The sequence below is a fragment of the Tupaia chinensis genome, unplaced genomic scaffold (genome assembly GCF_000334495.1).
Source record: "Tupaia chinensis unplaced genomic scaffold, TupChi_1.0 Scaffold000162_1, whole genome shotgun sequence".
Lineage (NCBI taxonomy): Eukaryota > Metazoa > Chordata > Mammalia > Scandentia > Tupaiidae > Tupaia > Tupaia belangeri.
In genome coordinates, this window is record NW_006159636.1 from 143,911 (window position 1) to 154,580 (window position 10,670).

Below are 10,670 nucleotides of genomic sequence, written 5' to 3' on the forward strand. Positions count from 1 at the left end.
GAGAGTTATATTTACTTGTCTTTTTATTACAATGCAAACCTAGCCAAAGATTACTAAGAATCAGATTTTTCTTCTAACTCGTACTTTTCAGTAAAGTGAAACACTTCCAGGAATTACTTTTTCCCAATATATAGTCACATTCTGAAAAGCATTTCACTCCATTGCTATAATATGCATAATAGATTATAATTTAATGTTTTGACATTAAAGATGCTGTACACCTATGATCATAAACTGTATTTTATAAATATAGATAATATTTATTGAGGGTTTATTATGTCTCTGAAAATGTCAGGTACTATTCAAATCTCATTTTGTATGGGATTAAACTAATAGGATTTATTTAAGTGAATTGATTGAATTCATAGGTCTAGTAAGTGGCGGAGCTGGGGTTTAAACCCAGACATCCAAGGTTAGTAGCAAAATTTCCAGGCACCATTATAGAACTCAACTTATAGCACACTTTCTTCCAGAATATGAAACCCTGGCAGTAGGTATACAGGTAAAAATCTTATTACTGTATCAGCTTCTGTTATTGAGAAAAGTATTGGAGACCATTATGTAGGTATTTCACGAACATAGGAATCTTAATGCTAAACCAAAAATTAGAAGAGTTTCAGGCTGAGCTGATGGAATGATGAGTTCACAAAATACATAGAATGGAGAAGTACAAAATTCCTTTGGACATCTCCAGACACCAACTTACTAATTATCTTATCCCATGTTCTGCTGCTATAACAGAATACCATAGACTGGGTAATTTATGAACAACTAAAGTTAACTAGTCTCATGGTTCTAGAGGTAGGGCAATTCAAGAGAATGGCATTAGCATTTGGTAGGGATCATTCCATTGTGGGAGGTGGAGGGTAGTAGGTTGAAGATCTTGGGAGAGAATAAAAGAGAGCCAAACTTGAGTTATAACTAACTCATTTCTGAGAAAATGGCAATAATCTATAACTTCAGAGCTCTCATGACCTAATCATATAAAAACTGGATTATGAAGTACTAAGAGATGCTGAAGTGTACCACCTAGGTGCCAAACACTATTCCTCTTTTATCACTTTCCTTAACAGTAGCCCTACCTCTTCCTGATAAACAGAGTCATTCTTGTCAAGATAAGAACTTTTCTTCTTGCCTCCAGTCTGTTATTATGAAGAAGCCAAAGTGCCCAGGTGGTGGCTGCTATGATTTGAATATGTCCTCTCCAAATTCTTATATTGGAGTTTGGTTGGAGTGTGGAGGTATAAAAAGAAGATTTAACCTGATTATGGTGTGTGTGGATTGGGATGTGTGTGGATCTGTATCTATCATTAGTTCCTAATGATGAAACCTTAGTGTAGCCTTTGGGAGGTGACTAGGCGTGACAACAGGGACTCCATTCTTAAGTCCTGATGGGTTTACAAGAGAGTAATAAAAAGAGACACAAAAACATACTCACTTCTGTTTCTTACCTACCAACAAGAAAAATTAAACTGGGGAGGCCCCTGGACCTTAGACCTGCAAATTCTGAATGGAATAAACCTCTATTTTCTTAAACTATCCAGATTCAGTTATTTCTGTTTTTAATAATAGAATGTTGCAGAACAGCTCCATTGACTTAAAATTCACTGGAACTTGTAACCAGCAGATGGCGAAATGGTTAGATACTGAACTCCCATGTAGTCGACCGCAGTTTCAGTCCTGGACCAGGTGGCTTAAAACTCATGCCAGGCGTGTGTGTGTGCACGCCCAGGGTCCTGAGAGAATGGAGGAGAAGGCATTGTGGCGTGGCTACCTTCCCCCAGGAGATGGTGATTTCTCACTTTCTCTCCCTCTGTGTCTCTAGTGAGTGTCTGTGCCGCATAGCAAAAATCACTCTGAAAATAATTCACTAGGACTCTTACTGAACTCTGGTGGGTGGATGTTTTTCCCTTTGAGAGCCAGACTGACACACCCCTTTTCATCTCCCCGTGATATGCTTATCTGGCTTCTGACAGCCAAGTACAGCTTCTTAGCATCTTTTTATTTGGACGGAGGGTATCCTTCCATACCCCTTGCTATCAGGAATCCCAGTTCTGTAACAGGATGTTTTTTTAATTTGAGAGGTTTCTGCTATAGGGCACATGCACTTACCAGAGAGTCAGAGAGAGACAGAGACATCACCCCCCAGGGGAGATTGCCATGCTACAATCCCTTCTCCTCCATTCTCCTCTCAGGATCTTGGGTATGCACACACATGCACCCGGTGTGCCACCCGGTCTGGGACTCAAACAGCTGCCAACTACATGGGGGGTCCAACAACATAGTCATTACTCCAACTGCTGGTCCCCATGTAATAGAATTTTTTTACCTTCAGCCATGGCTCAGAGAAGAGAGTCACAACTGAGACTCCCAACGATATTGATGTCATTCTCAGAACTCAATTCTTTACTGCTTTCGTAAAAAGGATTGCCTTCTATGAAATTTTTTTTTTCTGGCCTGTTTTACAACATTGCATAGCATACATATAGTCTGGAGTCTTTCCTCCATTTCTTCCCTGAATATAAGTGTATCTCTTAGGTATGGACTTTTATAAAGGCTAGAAGAAGGGTAGAGGTCATTTCTGGGGGGTACAGACACATATTGGCTTGCATCATCTTTAACCAAGGGAGAAAAGCAGATCTCAATAAATGTAAGTATGCTACTTTTGTTGACTTTAGGGGAATCCGGAGGTTCAAAGATTTTAGGTTCACCAACTGAGATGTTCCAAGTACAGATCACGGTGCCTCATTCTCTGCTCATCAGGACTTCGACTTTAGCATAGCAGACCTGCCCAGAAGCTCTACACCAATATTAACTATTAGGGCTCAGTTTATGTTTTGTTTGCTTTTCTGTCTGCTGGCTTAAAAGATAAATCTCTTTAAGTGTTGTACCAAATAGGTCCTCTGGCTTCCAAAATACATTTTAATTGATGATTTATCATAGCTATCCTTCCATTATATTATTAGATGCTCTGAGGGAAAAAAAAATAACCATCCAATTTTATTTTCCTTACGCTTACTACCTCGCCCATTGTTTTATACATTACACTACCAATATAATGTATTTCACCAGCACAATATCCAACTCCTGTTTGATGAATATTTATCAACTGCATTGTTATAAGAAGACTTTATAGTTTTCGAAAAGCTGGGATTAAACTACGACTTTATTTTGGTGCAGAAAATTTGGAAGCCCATGATAGTTTTTAAGAACCCTCCCATCTTATGTCTGGTGTTGTGGATGTCATTGCCAGTCAGCTGGAATACAATCCAATGTTGATAATCTATGTTTGCATCTATTTCAAAGACTCCTAGTTTGAGAAAACATTTTCCACTGACTGCCTTTGTTCAGACTACATTTTCTAGAATTGGTGTATAGAAAATAGCCTTGAAAGACAGAGAGATAATCTCCCTCTGGAGCAAAGGGTAGGTCATTTACTGTCTAGTATAATAAAGATAATGTCTTCCTCTGACAAAGTTTACAAAAGATAACTATACATTAGAAGTTTGGCGAACCCCAAGCTTGAGATTCATTTCCTGTGATGCATGTCTTTGAGAGTGCCATATATCATCCAACATTCATCATGTGACCCTGGGGGCCTGAGCTCAGAGAATCACTCAAATGTTCATAACTGGCTACTATTATTACTCTGAGTAAAAATGACCCTTTGTGTCTGTCCTACTAGTCTGCTGTCCTCTGCCAATGTCCATGAAACTTTGGCAGGCAAAATTGTTCATTTGCATGTGGAATAAAAATTTCAAAACCTTCACAATCCTTGACACTAAAACCACTTGTGAAAGTTCAAGTTCCTAGGAAATCAGAAGATGAGATGGAGAAACACATGCAGGAGTTTCACTGGGAAATGAAATTTGAGAAAATCCTCTCAGGACTGGGATTTGTGGCTGAAGGGGTGGAAGCAGAGGGGGAAATTGGGTGTGTTGTAGTCCCAAGGCCTCCCCCAATCCATCCCACTGGGAGATGACAAATGAGGGCAGTCATACATAGCTCATTGGTTGGAAGGAAGGGGTCAAGACTTAATATTCATATGTCCACTTGTCAGCAGATACAGGTCACCCAAGGAATGCGTTGAGACTTTAGGCAATGTGGGTATTTTGAGTTGAAATTAATTCTTATTCCCAAAGAAGGATGATAACTGCCTTGCTGGGTGAGTAAGTCATTCAGTCTTAACATGGAATGTTTGGTGGTAAGGGAAATTCCAAGAGTGATGTACATTACCCCATCCAGAGCACTGACATCCTTGAGTTTCTTAGTTCCTCAACCTGCACTTCATTTTTTATGCTAAATTTTATTTTTTAAGAGGTTTTTGCTTTAGGGCATGTGTGCTCTCCAGAAAGAGAAAGAGAAGGAAAGACAGACGGTAAGAGGGAAAGTGAAAATCACCCACTGGGGGAATGGCCATGATGCAATTCCTTCTCCTCCATTCTCCTCCCAGGATCTGGAGCACACACTTACATGCTTCCATAGTGTTTTTCAAGCCACTGGATCTGAGACTTGAACTATAGTCAGCCCTACGGGAGTCCAGAGATGTAGCCAATACTCCATCTGCTGACCTGGAAATTTTCATTTTTTATTTTTAAATTTTTCCTATAGTATTTAAAAGGTAAGTCATTTCATTTGTGTTTAACATCTTATGTGAATTACTGCCTTATTACATAAGCATCTTATCTCTTATTTACATTCAACATATTTCTTCTGTTGTTACTTATGCTTTAGATTTCAGATTAAATGTCATTTTTAAAAGGTATTAGTTAAAGTAGGCCCTTTTTCATTATTTTTGAATAATTCTCTTGTTTCTTTAGTTTCATAGTACTCATAATAATTTTAAACTATAGACTTATTTGATTATCTGGTTGTATTTTGGGGATGAGGTTTTCATTATAAATTTCAAGGAAATTATGAAAGTTCAGGTTCCTAGGAAATCCAAAGATGAGATGGGGAAACCTAGGCAGGAGTTTCTCTGGGAAATGAATTTCTGACCTCAAATATCTCAAATACCAAGAAGCCCTTTGAAAGAAACTGTTGGATATATCGACCATCTAAGAGATTGTTGTCAAAGTTCACATTGTCTGTATAAACCATGATTTTTTTCCTCCTATGTCCATGAGTTAAAAATATGTATCAATATTAATTCAGAATGAAATGTAGTATTTGGCAGCTAGTCTCACAATGTTTATATTAGTCAGAGTTTTCCAATTAATTATAGATTTAACTGAACATATACAGTTTGAAAATCTTTATTTTAATATTCTAATTCAGCATAAGGCCAGCTAATTTTTAAATGTTAAAACAGGTTTAATAAGTTAGGTTGTCCTGCATCACTGAATTTTCCAACTAGTCAAGGCTATTTTACATTTCCTTAGTTAAACTCAGAAGGACTTTGAGACACAGTTCCAGGTTCCTGTTGATACAGTTCCTTTGTACAGTATAAACCCAGCTGCAATGACTCATTTTTCCTTCCAATAGGATCTGGCTGTGATTTCTCATTTATTCAAAAGCAGTAAAACACAATATTTATGTTATGTTATATGAAGCATCTGTACCTTTTTTTCATAAGTTATATTTCAGAACTTATCATATAGAGTTCTATAGTTCATAGTATAGTAGAGTTTATAGTAACCTTCTCTTTTGCTTAAGGTTAATATTAAACTTTTTGGAAAAACAAAATTCCATAATAACTATATCACATACCCCCATAGATAGAAAAGAAAAAGAATTCAGACCAAAAAAAAACCTAACACAATTTGGTTGGGAACATATTTAAGTTATGCATCAAAATCAAGACTCTGAAAATCAAGACTTTTCTTCCTTTCTGAATTTTACTACTCGCTATTTAGATCATTTTCTCTACTGGTCTACACAGTCTTTAGTGCATCTGATGGGAGACAGGAAAATATAAGGTGCTGGGTTCTATGATATCTTACCTATCTTTTCCATCTTTTTCAGAAAAGATGGGCAGAATAAATTATTCAATAATTTTGTATTTAACAGTATGTTAGTTCTAAAGCAATTTTTAGAATTTAGGAAATACACAGAGAAAACACTAACTACCTATTCAATAAAAGCTACCATGTGGAAGGTACTTTGAGAGAAAAATGCAAGTTACAGAAATGATTAAGAAAATGACTTTACCCTCTACTATGCTGACTTCAATTTGTATACATTGTTTCATGCATTCATATTTTAAACTGGAGCAAATTAGCAGTATTGATAATACTATTAAAAGTAATACCAATCTTAATGTAAAAGAAGCTTCTTTTCCAGACTAGAAGATGGCATAATTGTTACATTGCTGGACTCCTATGTAGTCGACTAACAGTTCAAATCCCATACCCAGTGGCTTAAAATTCACTCTGGTATGTGTGTGTGCATGCCCAAGATTCCAAGAGGAGAATGGAGGAGAAGGCATTGTGGTGTGGCCATCGCCCTGGGGGGTAATTTCTCGCTTTCTGTCGCTCTAGTGAGTGACAGAAACTGTAGCAAAAATCTCTGTAAAAACAAACAAAAGTTTCTTTTTCAATTTAAGCCCCAGAGAAAGAGGCTATTTAGACCTGCAATAGTCAAATATTTGTTACAGGACATTTTACCAAAAGATGAGCACAATAAAAAGTCAATGGAAGGTGCAAACAGAAAAAGTGCTTTTATAAGGTGAATTTAAAAGTAATTCTGAAGTCTGTTTCTTCTATGATGTGACCTTGGACTTTAAAGAGTAGAATTTAAATATATAGAGAGAGGATAAATATCCTAATTGGAGCAAATGTCATAAACGAAGAATTGTGAGAAATGATTAAATCCATGAAGCTGATTTTCTAGAATTCAGTTGTGCTGGAGAACAGGTTATAAGAAGGTAAGTTGATACCAGATTGAAAGATAAGGAATTTGGGGCCAGCAGGTGACAGGGTGGTTAAGCCACTGGACTCCTACATGACCAACTGCATTTCTAGTCCTGGACACAATGGCTTGAAAATCATACCAGGTGAAGGCGTGTGTGCATCCATGCATGTGTGGGAGTGTACTCAAAATCCCAAAAGGAGAATGAGGGAGAAGGGGATTGCAAAGTGGCCACCCTCCAGGAGGTGATTTCTCACTTTCCTTTTCTCTGTCTCTCTCCAGTGAGCACATGTCCCCTCTGGCAAAAACCTTAATAATAATAATAATAATAATAAGAAGAAGAAGAAGAAGAAATACAAGGGATTTAATTATTATTTAAAGTGTAACTTTTTCAATGGATTTTGGATCCAATAATAATAAAGTAAGAACCATGTGCCAAGTACTGTTCAATCTTGCATGTTTTCCCTGATCGCCCCTTCTCTCAATAAACCCAAGTTAAATTACCCTTTTAGCAATGTCTGCATATATCTTTCATCATATTTAACCATGATACTATAATGACCTGTTTGCCTATGAGACTCTACCACTGCCCAAAGGCAAAGACTAATTTCTTAATTAGTTTTGATTTCTAAGTATCTTATGGAGGTTTCAGCATATTACAGATTTCTTTGTCTATCTTTAGAATAGATACTAAGTCCTACAGAGGTACAAAAGAATGGGAGTAAGAAGGAAAGTATATCCCTCTAGCATGGTGACTTTTATTGTTCTCTAGTTTAGATCTAAGCCTCTATAAGAGAGTTTAGGATTTTTTCTTTACCTTCAACCAGACAAGAAAAAATATGCATTTTGCAGTCTAGCTCACTACAGCTCTTCTTGGAAATGGAGAATAATGTCGTAATGAATGATCACAATTCAGCTCTTCTCTCTACTTCTATATGACTAAATTGACAATTTAAAGGTTAATTCTGAGTCAGCCATTCCTCATGGTCAAGATGGCCTTAATATACCCTCCTCTTGACTGAACTTTAGATAGGCTTGTTCCTGCCGGTAGGTCCTTGACCTCCCTCTCATTTTCTTACAGTATCCAGATGGCCTACCCTCAGAGGACCCTTTCTTCCCTTTCTTAGAGCATTTACTTTAGAAAACTTGTCATTATAAATTCTTTCTCTGCTCTTTCGAGATGTACAACTTTTAAAAAGTCTCTTGCCAGTTTTACTCCCCAGTTCTGCCTTTCTCAAGGACACAGAAGACATCCCTTTGAATTATAATCATCAAAGAACTTAACTCCCCTATCTTCTAGACTCTATGGGGAGTAGTAGCCTAACCAAAGTGGGTACAACTACCCCTTGTGATGAAAATAGGACCAATTAGCAAATATAGATAACCTATGATCTGCCCCACCCCAACTCTTAAAAAATCTTCCCATCCTTTGGTTAAGCAGAGTTGAGTTGACTATGTTCAGCTCTCCCTTCTATAATACAGTAGCTTTAAGTGAAGTCCTCTTACCTATTTCACTTTATATTGTGCAATTTCTCTTTTGGTATTTACCCAGAAAATATCTATAATATATTGCCTGACCAATTGTGTTAAAAAACTGACATCACCTCTTCATTCTCCCAGTCTCCTCATGTTCATTCTAATCTAAATATACTTTTCTTTATTTTGAAGAGGTAAGAGGTGATACTATCTTTGATACTGGTCTAGAATAGATAAATAAACTTTTATGTTGACCCTGGGAATAATTTATTTGGACTTAGCACTTCAAGTAAGAAAGGGCCTTTATGTATTTTCATCAAACATCTACATGTATTTGAGTTCAAGGCCTTGGGGTTATAAACCACTCAAAATAATTCAAAATGAATTTCAAAGGCCTTCTTTAGGGTAATTGAAGTGGGTAAGGTTAATAATGAATACATCATTTTTTTGTTGCAGGAAGTCTCCCAATGTAAAGAATAGGAGTCAAAGTGAAACAGAAGAATAAGGATAAAGGAACAAAATGAATATGATAAAATTTAAAGACAGAAGAGGAACTCAAACAGTGGTTGACCATGTGGGATTCCAGCATTCCAAACACTATGCCACCAGCTGGCCTTCAAACACATCTTTTTTAATCAAAATAGGAGCTACTAAAATCAACACAGTTTTTGCAAATGAAAAATAAGTTTGTTTATGCCTGTGGTGTAAAAATCTTTGCTTTGGGGTTCAAAGAACTCTTGGAAAGCATCTGCTACATTCTGTTGATCGTGCAAGTATTTTCCCTGCAAAGAGCTGTTGAGATGCTTGAAGAAGTGCTTGGAGTAAAATTGAAGAATTTTACTTCATAGTGGATGAAGTAAAAATTCATGGCCCAATTTGTTCAACATTCCCTCCTCCCCAAGACCCTTAACTTTATTTATTTTTTAAATTTACACGTAATCTCTGTACATCTTTACAGTGTACTGTTCAACTTTTGGAGCATTTGTGGTGTGACGTGTGGTCCGGCATTGTCCTAGAGAAGGATTGTGACCTTTCTGTTGACCAATGTCTGCTGTAGGCATTGTGATCTATGCATTTCCTCAATTTACTGAGTATACTTTTCGTACGTAATGGTTTCACCAGAATTCAGAAAGTGGTAGAGGATCAGACCCCACCAAACAATAACCATAACCTTTTTTGGAGCAAGTTTGGTTTGGGGAATTGTTTTGGAGTCTATTCTAATCCATTGCGCTGTTCATCACCAGTTGTCATGTAAAATTCACTTTTCTTCCCACATCACAATCTAATCAAGAAATAGTCTGTTGTTGTTGCACAGGATAAGAGAAGACAACATCAAAATGACAATTTTTATTTAAACTTTTAATCAGCTCATGAGGAACCCACTTACTGAGCTTTTCCACCTTTCTGGTTTGCTTCAAATGCCAAACATCACAGAATATTTCAGGTTGAGTTCTTCAGCAACTTCTCATGTAGTTGTAAAAGGATCAGCTTTAATGATTGCTCGCAATTGGTCCTTGTCAACTTATGATGACCTCATCTTCAAGGCTCTTGTCTCCTTTGCAAATCTTCTTGACCTACCAATGCACTGTACATTCATAAGCAGTTTCTGGGCCAGCGTGTTCTTGATATTAGGAGTTATCTCCACTGCTTGATGATCCATTTTGAACTAAAATTTGCTTTTAGTCTTGTATCATTTCCATTGTCTACAATACATATAAAATAAACAAGTAGTAAGTCATTAGCAAAAATATGTCAAGTGTGAAATGTGTATTTAAATGAGATATAACATAACCATGTTCATTCAAGAATATATCCAATATCAAACAGCAAATTTTGACACTATCAAACCACAATTACTTTTGCTTCAATGAAATTCAGAAGCATGAAATAATATTTTGTATTGTTATTGGTGGTGTATTTTTTTCTAATTTTAATTATTATGAATTTTGTGAGTTTAGGATTAGTTTTACTATTGTAAAAAACAAACAAGCAAACAAACATAACAGGTCTAGCCAGTCAGTGGTGTGATGGTTAAGGAGGCTGGATCCCACATGGCCAACTGCGTGGTTTGAATCCTGACCTGAAGGCAAAGTGCATACATGCTCAAATTCTGAGAGAAGAATGGAGAAAATATTAGGGTATGGCAATATCCCCTGAGGAGTGCTTTCTCATTTTCTCTCCCTCTCTCTCCCCATCTCTGTCTCTCTATAACAAGGGCACATGCTCTATAACAAAAACACATACCATTAAATTTACCATCTTAAAACATTGCAGTGTATAGTAGAGTACCTTAGTATGTAAAACCACATTTTTCATCTTTAAAATTGAAACCCCAAACTCATTAA